Source organism: Neofelis nebulosa, chromosome 2, assembly GCF_028018385.1.
Source record: "Neofelis nebulosa isolate mNeoNeb1 chromosome 2, mNeoNeb1.pri, whole genome shotgun sequence".
Taxonomy (NCBI): Eukaryota; Metazoa; Chordata; class Mammalia; order Carnivora; family Felidae; genus Neofelis; species Neofelis nebulosa.
Genome location: NC_080783.1, coordinates 101,924,106 through 101,943,755, shown reverse-complemented (window position 1 = coordinate 101,943,755; position 19,650 = coordinate 101,924,106). Strand labels below are relative to the sequence as shown.

At 42.1% G+C, this 19,650-nt stretch overlaps 1 long non-coding RNA gene across 1 annotated transcript; it reads left to right on the top strand.

Annotated features, from left to right (window-relative positions):
- The first annotated feature begins 11,402 nt into the window (after positions 1–11,402).
- On the top strand, positions 11,403–13,167 carry LOC131493101 (uncharacterized). The gene is made up of 3 exons (XR_009252463.1): positions 11,403–11,463; positions 12,126–12,274; positions 12,879–13,167. It is a non-coding gene; the product is annotated as an uncharacterized LOC131493101 (long non-coding RNA).
- Positions 13,168–19,650: the final 6,483 nt, after the last annotated feature.

Here is a 19,650-nt window from a genome sequence, read left to right as displayed (position 1 = left end):
ACTCTTGGCATCCCTTCCAGCACCCAAATCCCTTGATTTTTAAACAATGAAGTCCTAATGATTGATATAAGAGAAATGGGCTCACAGGATGCAGGGGATGCCTCGATCAGCAGTGAGGCCCTGCTTGGGAAAATTCAGGCCCTGGCATAAACTCAAACAGAAAAATGATGGATATGTGGTTTCATGAGGGGAACTTCTAACTCACCTTCTTGTGCCTATTATATTTTACTGTTAACTATTTGACTTTTAAAAAAAATTGCCCTGCCAGGCTCAGATAAAGGCACTCCCTGGGTGCTTTCTATCCTATGATGGCTTTTCCGTTCTCTAAAAGTAGACTGTTCTTGGGGCACCTGGGTGGCTCAGTTGGTTAAGTATCTGACTCTTGATCTCAGTTCAGGTCTTGATCTCAGGGTTGTGAGTTTAAGTCCCTCAGTGGGCTCCACACAGGATGTGGAACGTACTTAAAAACAAACAAACAAACAAAAAAGGTAGACTTAATATTGCCCATAGGAACAAGTAAGTAGAGAGGGTAAAGGCCCAGGTTCTAGAGTCAGATGGCTGGAGTTTAAGTCTCGGTTCTTCCACTCTTAGCTGTGTGACCTTGACCTTGGGCAAGTCTTCTAACCTCTCTTAGCCCGTTTTCCTCTCCTGCAAAGCAGGAGTGACAATAATAGTGTTCATTTAATGGATTATTGTGATGATGAAATGAGATCCAATTTGTAAAGCATTTAGCACAAAGCATGATACAGAGTAAAATTCTCAATCTATATTAGGTGTGATTATTATTGACATTATTATTACTACTCTGTTCATGCTTTTTCTTAACAAGAGAGCAATTCATTAAAGGCAGAGCCACAGCAGCACAAGGTTGGCCTTACATTCTGTTTTTAGAACAGAAGTACTGATGGATAAAGTCCTGATAAGGTGAAGAAACAGGAAGGAAGCATAATAGTAATAGATAAAAATATCTGTGCTCCTGTTGCAGGAAGAGCAATTCTAATAATGGCTACCATTATTAAACATTCACCTTATGCCAGACAATTTACATAAGTCATTTCCAATCACTACTCTGCAAGATCTGTATTATGACCCTTGTTTCACAGAAACAAAAATTGACTGTCAGGGGAGGTAACATATATTCACGAAGGACACAACACTGAAGTGAAGGAATGAGATTCAATCTCAGGTCCACCCGTGGCCAGTGTCCATTTCTATCATCTAGTCCCTCCACCCACAAAATACTGAACGATCAGACAGAATCTCAACCTCTGAACATGCATTACAGCTATCTCCTACTGGGGAGTGGTGGGAAGAAATTAGAGATGAGGTGGCCATAGGAGCCCTCAATGCTGAGTCAGAACAAAACGGATGGCCACAGTAGAGAGTCAGTCTTCAGAAACACACGATATGAAAAGAAACACAGATCAGAGTCGCCTGGGGCTCACACCATAGCACTTACCATCACCAGGGTTCTCTTTGAATTCTAACAATTGTCTTAACAGTGAGTTAAAGACAAAAGGTGCTAAATAATTAAGACATTGAATATGGATATTAAATAACAATAATACGATGCCATGTTACTCGGAAATACAATCATGCCTTACACTTACAAAACTCTTCTTCCCTAGCACTCACTCCCTAGAATGCTCATCAGCATTAAGCTAGGAGTAATGAGTTGTGGGGGATTCATACTGGCAAAGTTGGGACACGGCCTGAGAAGACAGGATAGGGAGAGGCAGTCAAGACCAGCCGTAAAATCCCAATTGGAAGTGCCAGTACAGGTTGTGGCTTGGACCGGGGCCAAGGGAGAAACATGTGGTCCGTGCATGACATGTTGGGGGCCATATTGTCAGGGAGGACACAGCATTATGAATGTCTTTGTCTGATGGAAAATATCTGGTCTAGTTAAGCAACCGTTTCCAGACATGAATGTTGTCTACCTCCCAAAAATGTCTCATCCTAGACCTGAGTTATTCCCATTGTTTACCCAAATGCTGGGTAGAAATGCTTAAGGATAATACAGCAGACAACACAGGAGTACATCTGCCTTGGGTACATGTTCTTAAGGTGCTTCACAGCAAAGCAGTCCAAAGCTTTGCTAGCTAATTTAAAAAGAGGGTTAAGGCAAGAACCACCTCTGATGATTCAAAACTAAAATTAGACACTCACCTGAAAAATTCAGGTAACCAAAACAAAAACGAGGGGGACTCTGTTTATTTAAATTATGAGGGCAATCGCCCCAATTCTCCAATTCCCCTCACTTGGGTAGATTTGGCTTGAGTATATCAGTATCCATGGTGACTCATCTAATAAGTAAACTGCATTAGCTCTGCTACTAGCAGAGAGGAAAGGAAAAGGTCTTGAAATCTATCTTTCGTGGCTTCCTTCCAGAGCAAGGGATTTCATTATATCCTGAAGACATGAGGCAGTTCAAAGCGATCTGAAATATGGAATGAGAAGGAGGAGGAGGAGGAGAAGTTTGGGCTTATACACTTGCTTTTTAGTTTTGTTTTTATATATGAGAATCAGACACTAGAAACAGAGACTCTAGGGGGAGGCTTTATTTTTCTGGTCCAGGATTTTGTTTTGGTTTGTTCTATGGTTGATATCTTTCCAAAGAGTTCCCCCACACAAGGAAGCTTTCACATTTCTCCTCATGTACATAATTTTAAATAAGTATGACAGGGGATCCTTTTAAAACATACACATACGTGATTTTATATTCCATGGCTGGAATGAAACTTGATGGAAGAAATGCATAATGGTACCTGTTTAATAAATCCAGACAGCGTGGAATGATAATAGAAATAATCCCAAAAGAGGCACCACAGCAGGACAATACTTGCTTTGCATCCATCTACTTTTGAAAACCATTTTATGATTACAAGCATGTAAGCTATTCTAATTATTACTGTAAATAATTAATCATTTCCTTTACAATCACTTATTAATTAGCTGTCATAACACTGTGGTGAGTTGGGTGGAAGACAAGGATTCAATATTCGGTTATTAACACCTAATTAAAATATTCATTGTTTTCCATATGTTGTTTATAGCTTTGCTTCCTCACACTTGATCACAGAAATTTCTCTAACAAGGAACAGTATCCTCCATTTGCTTAGCGACGTCGCCATCTGTTGTTGGGAAGTGGGAAACGTCTTCTTGGTTTTTGGTTTTTGGTTTGTTTTGTTTTGTTTTTCACAGAAACAATAGCTTAATCCTCACCTCGGCTTCTATTTGGAATTGAAAAAGTTTGGTATACAGTGTTTCCTCCTGAAATATTTTTCTTGACTTTACGGTATTCTGCCGACTGATTTCAACAGCATCGTCTAAGTGGCAAATTAGGCATGCTCAAGTCACAGTGAAAGATTCGAACTACGCCGACATTCGTGAAGTCGAAGAGAAGAAATGAGCTAACTAGTGTGGTTCGCATAAAGTCATAAGAGGGGGAAATTTAAAACTGGTCACCAAATGACCTACGGATTCACTCTCCGCTAACTTGTCTTTACAATGAAAGTTCACATTTGTTGAGGGATTGCTGAATGCCCAGCACTGTTCATCCTGCAACAATCCAGTTATGGAGACATTAGTGCACCCATTTTACAGATAAGAAAACAGAGGCACTGAGAGTAAAATCACTTGCCGATGCAGCGTTGGCTATGTAATTTGTGGGGCCCAGTGCAAAATGGAAATGTGGGGTCTCTCATTTCAGTAACAAGTGGAAAATGTCATTAAAGGCACTAAAATACAAAGCTTTTTCCTTTCTCCCCTGGTCTTTCCCCACCTTGCTGTGATTTTTTTTATTTGCTCCTTAACGTCATTCTAAGCAAAGAAAAAAATTATTTTTAAGTTATAAGTATGAATTTTATCATGTTTTCATATTGTGCAGTATCAGTTTTAAATGCAAATATAAGAACACTTAACTCATATGCAAAACCACTGAGATTACACAATTTGTTATTTTGCAGCTTATATATGTATTTGACTCTTACAAGAACAGTGGAAAGGGGGCACAAAATTAACTCGGCTGTGTTTATTTCACCTGATCAGGGCACATTCTACCAACGCTGCCTACCTTTGGCTTGTGGATGAGGAAGGAAGGACTGAAAGGCAAAGGAACGATAATTCTTTTTCTTCCATGTCATCCTTAGCAGCAAAAATGGCTGGCTAATATAGAGAAATAATACGTGGCATGATCCCACAGGGTTCCCTGTTACTCGTGTATCTTGGAATGCCACTGTCTTCTTTCTGCATTGACAGGAAGTCCAGGTTCAAACAGAAAGTCGGTCATAGACATAACAGGCTTACTTTGCACGCATTTTGGGTCTCACCGAGCGCCCACATTAGTGTGGGCCCACCAGAACTCTGTGCTCCTGAGGCATCACGAACCCTGTGAGGGAAGGAGCTGGAAAGGCACAGGGGGCACTCATACTGCACACATCTTCTCTGCCCACATTCGTGCTCCAACAACGCCTCGTCGGACTTCACTTACAAAACCTAAGTTTAAACATAAAACTGTCAAGAATGTCAAGACAGCGACAGCCAAGCTTTAAACCACGTGCAAGGCTCTCCGCACATGGGGTCCTGCGAGACTGCACAGGGCACACACCCACAAAGCAGACCCCGTGATGATGGCCATGTGCAGAACCCAGGCAATCTAAATCCAGAGCTCTTGCTCCTACCCACCACGCTCTACTGCCCCCAGACTGTGACCAGAGGCACCTTTAAGAGGTTCTATTTTATATATCCATTCTTCCTAGAATTAAAGTAAAAATTATAGGAGCTCCAGGGGCCTTGGGAGTCCAGCCTCCTCATTTTACAGACACAAGACAAGAGGCCCAAAGAGCCAGGATTGTAGATCCGGTGTCTTGTATCCAGACCTTCTCAATCAAATTATCAAAATGAGTGCAATATGCCTTTCTCTCCCTCTCCAGTCCTTCCCTAGCCCACCCTTCTTTGGTTGACCGACCTCTTCTTTCCTATGTGGGGAAAAGAGACACCCTCCTCCTCTGGGATCTTAAGACGCGCAGACCACGAGATCACAGAGCAGCCAGCGGCCAACTTGTCACCATGTAGAGAGAGACGATGTGACAACAAGGACAACGTGGAGGACAGCAGAGCTGAGAGAGGCAGAGATAAACAAGTCTCTGAGCAAGTACAGCTTCTGAGCATCTTGGTTGAGCCTGCGGTCACATAATTGAGCTAATAGAGTCCCCTTTTATCCTGAAGTAAATTTGAATCAAGTTTCTGTTTCCTTCAATAAGGAGTCTTGACCTAACACAAATGAAGATCGAGATTTGAGAATCACCCGTACAAACACAGTAACGAAAACCATGGTGAGGGTGGGTGCAGTGCAAGAGGAGAAAAGATAAAGCACTAAAGAATGTTACTGAAGGACATAGAAAAGAAAGAGAAGCCAGGAAAGAACACTAAGGGAGCAATCAGGGAGATTACAGGAGGCACAGAACAGAACAGAATGTCCACCAGGCAGGAGTAGGCAATGGGTGTGGGCAAGGCTGGGTAATGCAGAAAATTGAAGCAAGATGAGGACTGAAAAAAGTCTACCAACCTAGGAATTAGGAGATCAGTGGAGACTCATGCCAAGAATTCCCTGGGTGGTGGGAAACAAGGCTGGGACCTGGGTCTGAAAAGAGTGAATGGTGGCGCCTGGGTGGCTCAGTTGGTTAAGCATCCGACTCTTGATTTTGGCTCAGGTCATGATCTCACGGTTCGTGAATTTGAGCCCCGCATCGGGCTCTGTGTTGATAGTGCAGAGCCTGCTTAGGATTCTCTCTCCCCACCCCCTCTGCCCCTACCCAGTTTGTGCTCTTTTTCTCTCAAAATAAATAAATAAAACTTAAGAAAGAAAGAAAGAAAGAAAGAAAGAAAGAAAGAAAGAAAGAAAGAAAGAAAGAAAATGGAAAAATCTTATGTTTATAATGGTAGCTTGAGTACACAGATTGATCACTACCTCTTCCCGAGACACAACTAAAATGGTAAGAAAATCATATTAGAAAAGTTTAACCTACAGGGACAACAGAACAAGAGAGACCATGGTGGACGAAAATTGGCACCTGCAAATGGAAAATGCCCACAAAATCTTGGAAGTGGGAAAAGACATGGAGTACTAGTATCTGGCTTTATAAAAGGGAGGAAGAGAGACACTTGAAGTAATGGTGGGAGTGATTTAGCACCAAGAACCCCCAAAACCCCAGGGCTGAGGCACCAGGTGGCTTGGAGAGCAGGAGAAAAGTTCCAGGCTGATAACAGGAAGACTGTCTGAAGACTTTCTTAGAGCAACTGGACACAGTCCTAATTTCCCACCCCCCATCTGTTACAATTGGGTCACTAACCCCCTGAATTCCCACCAGAAACCAGAGAATTATGCTCTGGAAACAGTTGACTCTGGAACCCCTAGGAGAGTGGGGTCATGGATAAGGTTCTGTGCCCCAAACTGCGAGATTAGGGAATGGCTTGTGGATCGTGACTGTGGGCTACAGCCCCTCCTGTCTCCTGCCTTTTACCAGAACACCAGCAGTCAGGTGTATATCCCCAAGCAAGACACTGAAGTAACTTCTCTGCAGAAACAACACTGGGTACAAACAACAGTGGTCTGTATCGTGGCACTTTAGCTAAGTGGGAAATACATTTAGCAGAATCTCCTTCCGTGTGTGGTTCTGGATCAGGGTGACGAGAAATCTGGTGAAGTCTGGAGAGAGGAAAAGGGAAGCGGCCTCCTCTATTACGCTCTGAACATCAGCGTGGGGTGCCAGGTGCCACTGCAGCCCCAGCATGTTGTCACCAGTCCCCTGGCCCAGCCTGCTCCTGGTTCTTTGGCAGATCATCTGATTCATCGAGGTTGAGGTGGTGACAGCCCCCCTTGCGGCCCTATCCTCACCCACTTTCCCAGCACACAGACAACATTAAGGAGAAGGAAGAAGTCCTCACATTCAAATTACCCAGAAGACTCTGAAGCGTCCCTCCTGCGCTCAGTCATCGGGCAGCACAGCTCTGATACACATGCAATGAGGGTCACAGCATGGCACCTGAAGCCAGTGGCCAATCGCACTCGTGGTGGTGGGACATCTGAGAGGCACATTCTCAAGGGTCATGATCTCAAGGTTCATGAGCTTAAGCCCCATGTCGGGCTCTGCGCTGACAGTGCTGAGCCTGCTTGGGATCCCACCCCACCCCGCTCTGTCTCTCTCCCTCTGTGCCCCTCCCCTGCTTGTGCTCTCTCTCCCTCTCTCTTTCTCTCAAAATAAATAAATAAACTTTAAAAAAAAGAGTGGATATTCAATTCAGGTACTTTTTCTACTGGCTGGGTTGATGACTGAGGGTCTCTCTGTAGCAATACTTGACTCTCCAATTTGCACTTAGGGAAACCACTCATTTAATAAAGATCCTAACTCGTCTCCTTACTGCCCATCCTGGCCAAGACAGCAGTGCCACTAAGTCAGTCTCTGCTATACACACAGGATTAAGCATGGACACTCAGACATAACCTCTGGAGATGGACTACGTCTAAATACACAGACCAAGACCTTTTTGCATCACCAGCCAGCATGGTTTGCTAATGTACTATTGCTCAAACAGGCTTCCATGGGAACACCAGGGCTCCGTGGAGCACAAATTGCTATCTGTAGTTAACCACGCTTAAGAACCGAGTGTTGGTGTGGAAGAAAAGGAACGCTCATGCACTGTTGGTGGGAATGCAGACTGGGACAGCCGCTGTGGAAAACAGTATGGAGGTTCTTCAAAAAAATTAAAATAGCCAGTAATTCCATATGAGCCAGTAATTCTACTACTGGGTATTTACCAAAGAATACAAAAACGCTAAATCAAAAAGATACGCGCACTCCTATGTTTATAGCAGCATTATTTACAAAAGCCAATTATAGAAGGAGCCCAAGTGTCTATCAATAGATGAATGTATAAAGAAGTGGTATATATACATAATGGAATATTACTCAGCCATAAAAGAGAATGAAATCTCGCCGTTTGCAACAACATGGGTGGAACTAGATGATATACTGCTAAGTGAAATAAGTCCGTCAGGGCAAGACAGATGCCACATGATTTCATTCACATGTGGAATTTAAGAAACAAACGAACAAAGAATAAAAAGAGACAAACCAAAAAACACACTCTTCACTATAAAGAACACACTGATGGTTCCCAGGGATGAAGTGGGCAAGGGGGTGGGTGAAATAGGTGACGGGGGTTAGTGAGGACACTTATCATGATGAGCACTGAACCATGTATAGAATTGTGAAGTCACTATATTGTACACCTGAGACTAATGTAACACTGAATGCTTATAATACAGGATTTTTTTTTTTTTTTTTTTTTTTTTTGGGACAGAGAGAGACAGAGCATGAACGGGGGAGGGTCAGAGAGAGAGGGAGACACAGAATCGGAAACAGGCTCCAGGCTCCGAGCCATCAGCCCAGAGCCTGACGCGGGGCTCGAACTCACGGACCGCGAGATCGTGACCTGGCTGAAGTCGGACGCTTAACCGACTGCGCCACCCAGGCGCCCCCAGGATTTTTTTTTAATCAAGAGATGTAATAAAGATGTTAGTTTGTACATATAAAAAACAAACTCAACTGGTCACACTTTTAAAAATGCTTGTGAAATAGTTGGTCAAAGTTGGGACAGTTTTTCTATCGCAGGATGCCTCTCAGGGGGTTTCCTACGTTAATGTGCATTACGATCCTCTAAGAGCGGAAAGCAATGTGCAACATTTCCAAACTTGCTTGAGCCACACAGCCCTTTCGTGGGGTAAACTATATTAGCAATTCAAGGAATTACTCAGTGAAACACACAGTGGGAAGTAGTGATCTGAAGTCTGACAGCACGGTGGTCAGGCACTTTTTACTAGTTAGGGACTTATGGCATTATGACAAGCAATAACCTCCTTTATCTTAATTAATTCCTAGCATACATGACGGAAAGCTGAGGTTGTTGTTTTATTCTTGTCTTTCACCAAGTTTTATTTCTTCCTTCACCAATACCTGCTCGTCTTCTGTATTTGTTCTTTGGAAGCTCATTCATCTTCATTGGCTGTAGATTATTCTCTTTTCTGGTAATTTTAGGTACCAAAACAAAAACAAAAACAAACCCCAAAACTTAACTAACTCCTTATAAATCACTTGAAAGAAGCTTTATTGCTTTTTAACCCCTTTCAAAAATTATCATAAAGCTACCTGGGCTCAGATCCCCATCCTAAGCATCACTGTTGGCACGTGAAATAATGCTTTTCATATCTCAAGTCCAAAATCATGTTATCTGTTGTAGACAATTTTAGTGGAACCGACGGCAAAGATCCCTAGAAATGTTAATTCTGCTGCATCTGACATACTGAGAATTTTTGGTATTCAACCCAAGCTTTGCATTTTCTTTGCCATTTTCAAAAGGCACAGCCTCACACTCTCTTTCAAAGGCTCTGGTATTATCCAGAAGCAATTACGAAGAAAAACGAAATTACCTTTCGTCATTCTATCTATTCAGGGCCTTGGAAATGCAGACTGACAATGAGCTGACAATTATTTGCAATCCACTTTCAGTTAATTTCACCATAAATTGAGCCTGAGGACTGCTGACAAATAAAATATATTATTCATCTGAAAACATTCTCTTTGGGGCTCCAGATCTCCAATCTATTTCATTAGTGATCACGATCAAACTAAGTTGAGGATTGATTTATGCAATAGTTATCCCACTGCAATAATTAATTAGGAAAATAATAGTTTGGTGGAGCTTTGAAAAGGAGCAGTTTCTAAGGCTCTTTGATAAAATAGAAAACTTTTAAAATAATTATGAGGCAGTGTCCCCAAGGGAGCAGATATGCCTTGCCCTTGCCTATTTCCACAAGTCACTAGACTTGAATCACTGTCAGGGATGAGCTCCTTGAATCTCAATTCAGTTCATCTAACAATTTTTTAGTGTGCACTACAGGCCAGGCCCTGTGTGCTGAGTCTGTGAGTGTTACGGAAACAGAGCATCCTCAATGACTGCACGTGGACGGGTAACCATGTACGGTATGAAGGGTCCTAATCGATACTTATAATAGACATAATAGCAAAGAGCTTTTGCAAGCCTCCAGGGATTAACTCTGCTCCCATCACTGGGGAATGCTGCATGGGAGAAAGTGGCACTGAGACTTGTCCTAGGATAATAGGTACACTTTCAGTTGCATGAGATGAGGGGCTGTGGCTGGAGGGAATACAAGAGCAATACTAGGCAGAGAGAAGAGTATAAACAATTGCAAGGCACGAGGACAGTTGCAGGTGGGATTGAGAAAAAGTAAGAAATCTAGGGTGGTTGTGAGAGGTGAGGAGAGGAAGACACGCTGAGATCAGATCGTGATAGGGAAACAAAGGACACAGGCTACTTGTACTAAGTTGGTTTTTAAAATCAGGGGCTGTGGGGTTCAAATGAGACATCTGAGGGCAGTGTCATAGGATGAAGGAGCGCTGGAAGGTACTGTAATCGTGCTGATGAGACACAATAAAGACGTGTGGAAGAAGAAAATAGGAATGCAAGGAGCTTTGGAATCATTTATTCACCCCCTTGGAATCATGGCACGTTGCAGTCAGAGGCTGGAAGGGTCTCATGGGTTCTGAGGTCATGGAAGTTGTGAGCAAGAGAGGGTGAGGAAAATAAACTATGAATTAAGTGCTAAAGTCTTAAAGAGGGTGGGAGTATCTTGGAAGGTGATAGAGGAGGAGGATGTTCCTTCTGTCATTGGTTCATTTGTTCATTCAAAACCCTGTCATTGAAAACCTACTCTACTGGGCACTGGGAACACAGACACCAGTAAGACAATGAAGTCAGCAGCTTTGATCAAAGGGGGACTTAACCGTCTTTGGGCAGGAGAAGAATTCAAGGTTAGTTAACAGAACTGGAAAGTGGGAAGCCATGGAATGGAGAAAAATGTGGATGTACAGGCCAAGAAGATTGTGCAAAGACATGGGAGGAAATGCTACTCTAACTCCAGCTTTGTGTCATTTTTCCAGGCAGGAAGACAAGAAAGGAAAAGGGTTAACAGTGTGTATGCTCTGCCTTAACCTCTCGGTAGTATTTTTCCTAGGATAGATCCACTGTCATTTGATGTCTCAGAAGTAGATCACCTGTCTACCAATCTGCACGAAAGGCTGGGAAATGTAGAAATCAACTGAGCACATTTTTACACCCAATAGATTCTAGAAAGGGTGCAAGAGAGAATGAACATGGCATAGATGACTCACAAGTACATTTTGCACGTTTAAATGTGTTTTTCTTCTATCCTCCTGGATGATTAAGTCTTATCAGAGGACAGAATTCCAGGGTAGCAATGATTTTTTTCTTTAGAATTTTGGCTGCATCACTCCATTTGTGTTCTGGCTTCCCATGTTACTTTGGAGGAATCACGCCAGTCTGATCTTCATTTCTTTGTTGTGTGGCCTGGTCTTTCTCTGGGTAAGTTCTTGGCATCTTCTCTTCATCTCTAGTGTTCTGAAATGTCACTACACTGTGCATGAGTATAGATCATTTTTCCATTATTATACATGGCACTTGGAGGGTCTTTTCAATCTGGACACTTCTTGACTATTTCTTTGAAAATCTCTCTCCTGCTGCCTTCTGTTGAGATGTCTGACCTCCTGGGTATTTCCTGGGCTTTGTCTTTCAGTTCTTCTACTGGATTTTTAATTTCAGCTATCACTTTTCTTAAATTTCCAAGAGCTCTAATGATTCTAGTGATTACTAGTTATCTAGTTATAATCTGGAATTGTCTATAACGAGAATTATGTAATCATTGTACACAAGGCTGTTAAATGAGATCTTTAAAAATCAATTTGGAGTTTTGGCAGAGGTTTAAAGTCTAGTATGAAATGCACTCCAAAGGAAGATACCAGACCATTCATATAGGATTTGCTATATTACAATAAAACAAGTCCATTAGCCCACCTCCTGTCTGTATCCCAGATGTGAAAATAATAAATAAATAAACAAACAAATAAATAAATGAGCAAACATACAAATAAGGCTAGAGACTCTTTGGAGCGGGGATTTTCTTTTTTTTGAAGAGTTACATGTGGAGGTGTGAACATTTAAGGTAGGTGTTTCTTTTCACCCCTTAGGCCAAGCAAGGGTCATGAACATATTCAAGATCCCGGAATGACCTGTCATGGATAGAGACCAACATCTCACCCGCCCCCCCACCCCCAGCCAGCTTCTGCTGAGCTGAAGAAGCCCGTGGACCTACTTTATGTTGCAACCTGAACAAAGGGTGGGGAAACAGTGTCCTTGAGAGAATTAGACCCATACCCTTGGGGAGCCAGGTGAGTGGGGGCAGGGAGATTAGTGCCTTCTACTCACCTGAGGCTGCCTGGAGATGTCTGTATAGAACAAAGAAGGGACCAGAGTGGGAATGACCTAAACTTCCATAATTACATTAGACAGAGATTCATGAGTTTTCCCCAGAACTAAGTAAGAAATCAGCAAAGAAAGACTGACCTTGAAAAGATCCCACCCAAGAGTTCTACACCAATAGAATGAGCTTGTACTGGGGGGATGTGGAAGGAGAATTAAGGGAACATCATGAGATGCCAGGTACATGGTGGTTCACCCAGTGACGTGTGGGAAGAACAGAGCAAGGCCAAGGGCCCCCCAAGGCAGTGGGCAAAAAATCTCGTAAGAGCACCCCTGATAAAGGGTCAGTCTTGGGGAACCTGCCACACAGAGGCATCAATGCCAAATACAAACAGCCCAGTCAAATACAATTTCCCTTGTCTCTCCTAATGGGAAGGACAGAGGCATCAGTTAATAACTGGGGGAAGAACAGGGGTGAAAGATAAAAGTATAGACCATGAACCTCTACTTACATTTTGCAGAATTCAAGGTCAGATCCAAGCTAGGAAAGGGGAGAAGACGTCAATTGGATGAAAGATTGAAGATTAGATTTGGCGGGACTCTTTAATAAAATCTCCTAAAATAGGACACTCTTTTAATCTACAAAAGTATCCATAAGAGGCTTAGAATCTGCACAAGATATCATCCAGGTGTGGGTGAAAGGAAATCTAGCAGAACGACTTTAAAGAAGATGAATGGGAAGAAAACCAGGTTGTTCCCTGCTTGCACCTTATCAAGTATAACCCATTTAATAAACTGATTACAATAGCATTTTCGTCTCCCTTTCTATTCTCTTGGTCCTTGTAGAATCATAATTTTGCCATCATTTTATTTGGGTTTCAAAAGAAAGAAAAGATGAGCACGTGTGTTCAGTCTCTTTTTTAACCACAAGTCAATACAACATATGTTTTTTGCACCAAGAGCTCCTTTTCCAGGAAAGACTAAGGACTACTGATATCCAAAGTGAGAAGTCAACAAATAGCAGGATAATCTCAAATTTTCACTTAAATATTGAGTATATTCCACTTTATGTAAGTTAATTTAAAAAAATTATAACTTGTGGCTGCCATTTGAACTCCTTTCTCTGAAAGGATAATCATTGCCTGTCACATCTGCCACCTGGTGGCCACTCTGATAAACATTATGCTAATATCACCACACTACACCTTTTCATTCATTCACCCATCCATCCATCATCCGTCCATCCATGCATCCATCCATCCATCCACTCATCCGTTTATGGTGCATTTGTTCGAAGCAAGCTCTAAGCATACAGATAAATAGAACACACACAGCTCTTCCTTGAGGAGATGACAATCTATGGGGGAAAATTTTTTTTTTTTTGATGGAGAATTTTAAGAGCTAAGGTTCTAAGGCTCAAGTCTATGTTTTCTACTTCTTTTTCCCCCCTTGACTGGATTCTTCCTTGTAATGTAATGAATGATACTTAAGTCTTTGCCATCTTGAAAGAAAGCTAAAGAAACAAATCCTCCATCAATCATGCTACCGCTAACCATCTTCCTATCATCATCAAGCTTCTCCAAAGAGGAGTCTACGTCCTCCGTCCCCTCTCTCTTGCCTCTAATTCACTTTAATGGCTGTTTTTATTTAGGTCATTTTTAGTATGTTTTGATTATAATGAATTTAAATATGCAGAAAATAAGAATAATGTAACAACTACCCATCTATTTATCATATGCTTTATCAAATATTGGCATTACACCACATGTGCCTCATATCTCCTTTCCTCAAGAAATAAAACATTACAGATAGAATTGATGCTCTTTGGTCCTCCTTTCTGCTCCTGCTCCCTTTCCATCCTCCCTAGTGAAAACCACAATCATGAGTATAGTTCTCATGCATACCTTCATACTTTTCTCACACATTTCTGTATATATAAGCATTGAATAATATTATTTTGAGTGTTTGTAAACTTAGCAAATCATTATGAATGTTGTTTTCTTAAAAACTTAACTTTACATTTTTCATAGTTATGTTATATTCAAACATGTAACTCTAGATGATTTTCACTACTATATACTAATCCACTGCATGGAGATATCACAAATCATATATCCCTTCTTTTGATGAATATTTAGGTCATATTAAGTACTTTTCTATCTTAAACCATGCTTGCTACGGGCAGTTTCGTGCACATCTCCTTGATTTCATGTGCAATTCTTGCGAAGATGACCCTCTATCCTTCCCCCTGTTCTGGAAAGTAAGGAAGAATCTCTCAGGAGTCCTCTCAACTGAGGGTCTTTGCCGGCCCATCACATCCTCTGCTAGCAACAAGAAACATTAGTATTCCAAGCACTGGATTTGATCCTCTGTCCACACAACCCCAAACCAGAAGTGAGTCACCTTCCAAGTTGATCCCACTTACAATGAACGGCCACAAGATTTTTTTTCTCTATCAATGTAATTCAGATTTCTTTTTCTCTTTCCTAGCTATAAAGTGATGATATAATGGTTCAAATAAACACTTGTTAGAATTATAATTTTTAGGGTGATGTTTTACAATTTCAGATTATTTCACTGCAATCTTATACATTAATGACTTCTGTGTTAGTCTATTTGTAGGTAGAGTAATTAGAGTATTTTTGGTGTTGTTAACAAGTCCAGTAAAATAATCCAGAAACATGACAGTAATTTTTGTCTTTATCAAGACACATGAAGGGTCTTAGAAATTGTAGATTTTAGAAATCTACAATATATGTGTGAATCTTATGAGTAAATTATTTTCATCTTATTCGATTTCAAGATAATGAAAGCATAATGTGTGTTCATTGCTACTTAAGAAGTCTCTCCTATTGATCCAGAAAAAGAGCGTTCTCGGTTCTCTCTTCTAAAGTAATTTTGGATTTTTTCTCATTTAGTTTCCCAAGGAAGCTTGACTAAACTGTAATTCCTAGGGTAATGTTATATAAATGTGGTTTATTTAGCAGTTAATTTCCTGAGTGAATTGTTTCCTTTTCTTCCATTTCCAGACAGTGTAAGTGTTGGATTTTTGGTTGTGGCTGTTTACTAAGTCCTCATAACAGGAAGGGTAGTAGGAGTTTTACATGAGCAATCTTGCCACTGGGGACATTTGAAACTCAAAGTCCCTTTCTATAGGCCAAGGGCTGAATTGATTCCAGAGTTAGGGCTAACATGTTTACCAAACAATTTTTCTTTAAGCCATCTGATTGCTCTCATGGTGCTTCAGTGAGATCCAAACCCCTTCTGATGGTCCAGCAGGTCCTGCCTGGTCTGGGCCGCACAGCATCATCAATTGCCTTAAGCCATCTGTGCTCCAGCCCCTCAGGTATGCGGAGCTCCTCTGCTGGGCCTTTCAGGTTCCCTCAGCCTGAAATGCCTTTCCCTACTCCGTATCTAACTCTTACTCAACTCCAGGTCTCTACCATCTGTCCTTGGAGAAACTTTCACTGACTTCTCACTCAAAATCGTACCTCCTACTCCCCTTTTTCATCCCACCTTTCAACTTGCCCTTAAGAGCACTCACTTCAACATGCAAGCATACAATTATTGATCTGATTATTTGTTGACGGTGCATGTTCACTCCACAACTCCTCTTGGTTCATTTTCTGTATTCGGTGTTTGCCAGGCAGAGGGTTGCAGGGGAGCAGAGGGAGGGCGCACGGCATTTGGAAGGACGATTCTTCCTCTTACGGTATACTAGTCAGGTTATGCCATAATGACCATAGTTAGCAAACAGCCTCCAAATCTCAGTGCTCAGAACAAACATTAATATCCTGCTCATGGACTTAGTTGGGCTGGGGTTTCAGGTCCCCTCCTTTCTCTCTTGTCTATTTCTCAGTCGGGGGCCCGGGCAGAGGAAGCAATGGCTGCCTGGATACGTTCTCATGATGGGTGGAAGGAGATAAGAGAGTGATGGAAATATGGAAAGGTTCTTAGCACCTCAGCCCAGAACTGACACAATCTCAAAGCTTCCCATATTCCTGTGGCCAAAGCAATTCTTATGACTCAAAGTCAGTGCAGGACACGTGACATCCCTAACAGCTGGGTGCTAAATGTTGGTGATACTTTCCACTCACTGTGAAAATTCCAAATGCCCCCTGGGTGCCCAGTCACTCCTGCCACCCCCATTGATATTGCTTCCCAGTGCCTGGCACACAGTATGCGCTCAATGGAGATTTGGGGAAAAATTAACTTTGCCAGATCACCCTCTAGCACCTTTGTAAAAACATACTTAACAACTAAGGAGTGCTATGGCATTGATGTCCTTTAAACAGTAATTATTACTTCCACGCAAAGTGGAAGTACCTCATTTTAACTTTTTAATGTGAGGCTGAGAATTTTTTTTCATACATTTAGGGACAATTTCTTTTAGAAATTCTCGCCTTGGAGGCGCCTGGGTGGCTCAGTCGGATAAGCATCCGACTCCTGATTTTGGCTCAGGTCATGATCTCACGGTTCATGAGATCAAGCCCTGCATCAGGCTCTGCACGGACATTGCAGAGGCTCCTGGGGATTCTCTCTCTCCCTCTCTCTCTCTGCCCCTCTCCTGCTCTCTGTCTCTCAAAATAAATAATTTTTATTTAAAGTAAATTTTTTAAAAATTCTCTCTTCAAGTCTTTTGCTCATTTAAAAAATTTATTTTATTTTATGTTACATTATACTATTTTTTGAAGTCAGACGCTTAACCGATTAAGCCACCCAGGTGCCCCTCTTTTGCTCATTTTTGTATTAAATTTTCCTTCCTCATTTGTAAGAACTCTTGTCACAGGTAATGAGTATTTTTCCAGTTTGCCTTTTACATGTTTTATGGATTTTTTGACAGGCCAGGCCAGACATTGTTCATATTTACATAGCTTCATCTCTCACCCCCTTCTTGCACAGCCTGCTACAGTGAACATTCCCCGCCCCGCCCCCGCCGGCAACATGATGTTACACAAAATGGGCACGTTGAAATGTATCTAACCATTCCTTTTCATGGGCTACTGACATGGTTTCCAGGGTTTCCTCTCATCAGTAACACTGTCATGAAGGTCTTTGTACATAAGCCCTAAAAGTGGAAGCATCCCATCCAAGGATATTTTTTAAGTTCTTGGTACATTTTGCCAAATGACTCCTGAGACTCTACCCTCCAGGACCCACACCGCGGACCCTCACACCATAGGTGCCCACATACGAGGCTCTGCTGAAGAAGCCCTTACCAGCCAGCTTGTCTGGCAGCAAGCAAGGTGAGAGGGGTGACAGTGGGTCTTGGACTGGGGGACCCCAGATGCTCCTTCCTCCTGGAATGTTTTTCCCTGAGATCTTTCCATGGCGCCTTCTTGAGATTCAGATCTCCCTTCAAAGGGTGCCTGAGAGTCCTATCCTGACCCCTCTGTCTAGGAGAGCCTCCGACTCCAGCTACTCCCAATCACATTCATTATGCTGGGTTTTTTGTCTGTCTGTTTTGGGTGTCTTTTTGTTTTTTGCACTTTTTTTTCCCCTGAAGAGCACGTATGTAGCCAATATTAACATATTAAGTGACACGTTTCATTTCTGGTTGTAACTGCCTTGTCCGGCTCGCTGACGGCAGTGTCTCCAGCACCAGGAACTGTTCTCTGGCACGGAGAAGACTGGTTCTCAAATTGGCGGCTCACTGGGATCCCCTGTGAAATTTTAAACATTTAAACATTTTAAAAAGTCTGCCCCTCCTCAATAAAAAATGTTTGTTAAATCACTTTTCCGAGGAAATGTGAGAGATCATTTTCTACAGGAGATACAGACAGGCAGGTGTTCTCCGGCAGGCTTATTCGTTGTTGGGTAGCTGGATCCTTGTCAAAGCCTTCTAATGTCGCTAAGGGAGTATGGTTGTGAAAATTATGGGGATTGTTGGGATCCATTAATAAAACTATCATTTGTTGGGGGAAATGCGCTAAAACTCATTCCTGTGTGTGTGTGTGTGTGTGTGTGTGTGTGCGCGCTGGGTTGTGTCCAGACACAGAGGGGGTTAGTTTTGTCTGCACCAGTCTTGCCTCGATATGCTAAATATAGGATGGCATGTTGTAAAAATTTTACTGCTTGAGAACAGATCAGCATACGATTAAGAATTTTCAGAGAGAACTCATTTAACTTAAAGACTCTTAGTTCATCTTAAATTTTGTGATCTACAAAGAAACAACAATAATGAAGTCACTGTTCACTACCACGCTGCATGTAAAACAATATACCCCAAGGGAAAAAATGCCAATATTCCTGTGTCTCCCCAGACCAGTTAAATCAGAATCTCTGGGGGTGGAACCCAGGAACTTTTAAAACTCTCCACATGAAATCTATTCCCAAAGCCAAGAACACACTGTCTACACTGTATGTTAGCTAACTTGACAAATTATATTACATAAATAAATAATGTTTTTAATTTTTTTTAACGTTTATTTATTTTTGAGACAGAGAGAGACAGAGCATGAACAGGGGAGGGGCAGAGAGAGAGGAAGATACAGAATCTGAAACAGGCTCCAGGCTCTGAGCTGTCAGCACAGAGCCCGACGCGGGGCTTGAACTCATGGACCGTGAGATCATGACCTGAACCAAAGTCGGACGCTTAACCGACCAAGCCACCCAGGTGCCCCATTTTGTTTTTAAATTTTTTTAACCATAAATAAATAATTTAAAAAAACCTAAATTCCCCCACATAATTCCAATGTGCAGCCAAATTTGAGAGCCATTGACATAGAAGGAACTCAGTACTGTTTGTTGGATGGATGAATGCTTGATAGATGAATAAAAATACATTGTGAATCAGGAATTTGGGGCACTGGTCTCAGCACTGCCACTAACGTCTGTGTGACCTCAACACCCATAGTGTCACCAGATGCCTTTAAGATCCCTTCCTGTTTCAAGACTTCATGATTCTCCTTCTTGGTCACAGCAAGTGCCCAGAGTTGGAAGGGCTGGGAGAAATGAGAACAGGATGATTCGGGCTTTACAGAAAACTTCATTTAGGATAAAGGGAGCCTAACAGAAAACTCTTTTGTTATGGCACTCTTTTACCCAAAAAAGGAAGGCATTTTGAGGTTCCTGAGAAGCCTGCACTTACAAAACGTCACACAGCTCTGTACTGGATGTGCAGAAGAGAGAGAGAATGATTCCTAATCCCCAAAGATCTCACTAGAGAGACAAAATATGTGTATGGGTATCCTGAGCCAGGGGAGGGAGAGAGATACATTTATTGGAGCAAGTACTCACAAAACTCCTTCTCTGACATTGTCTGTTCAAGGTCCTCTCCAAAGCTGCGCTGGG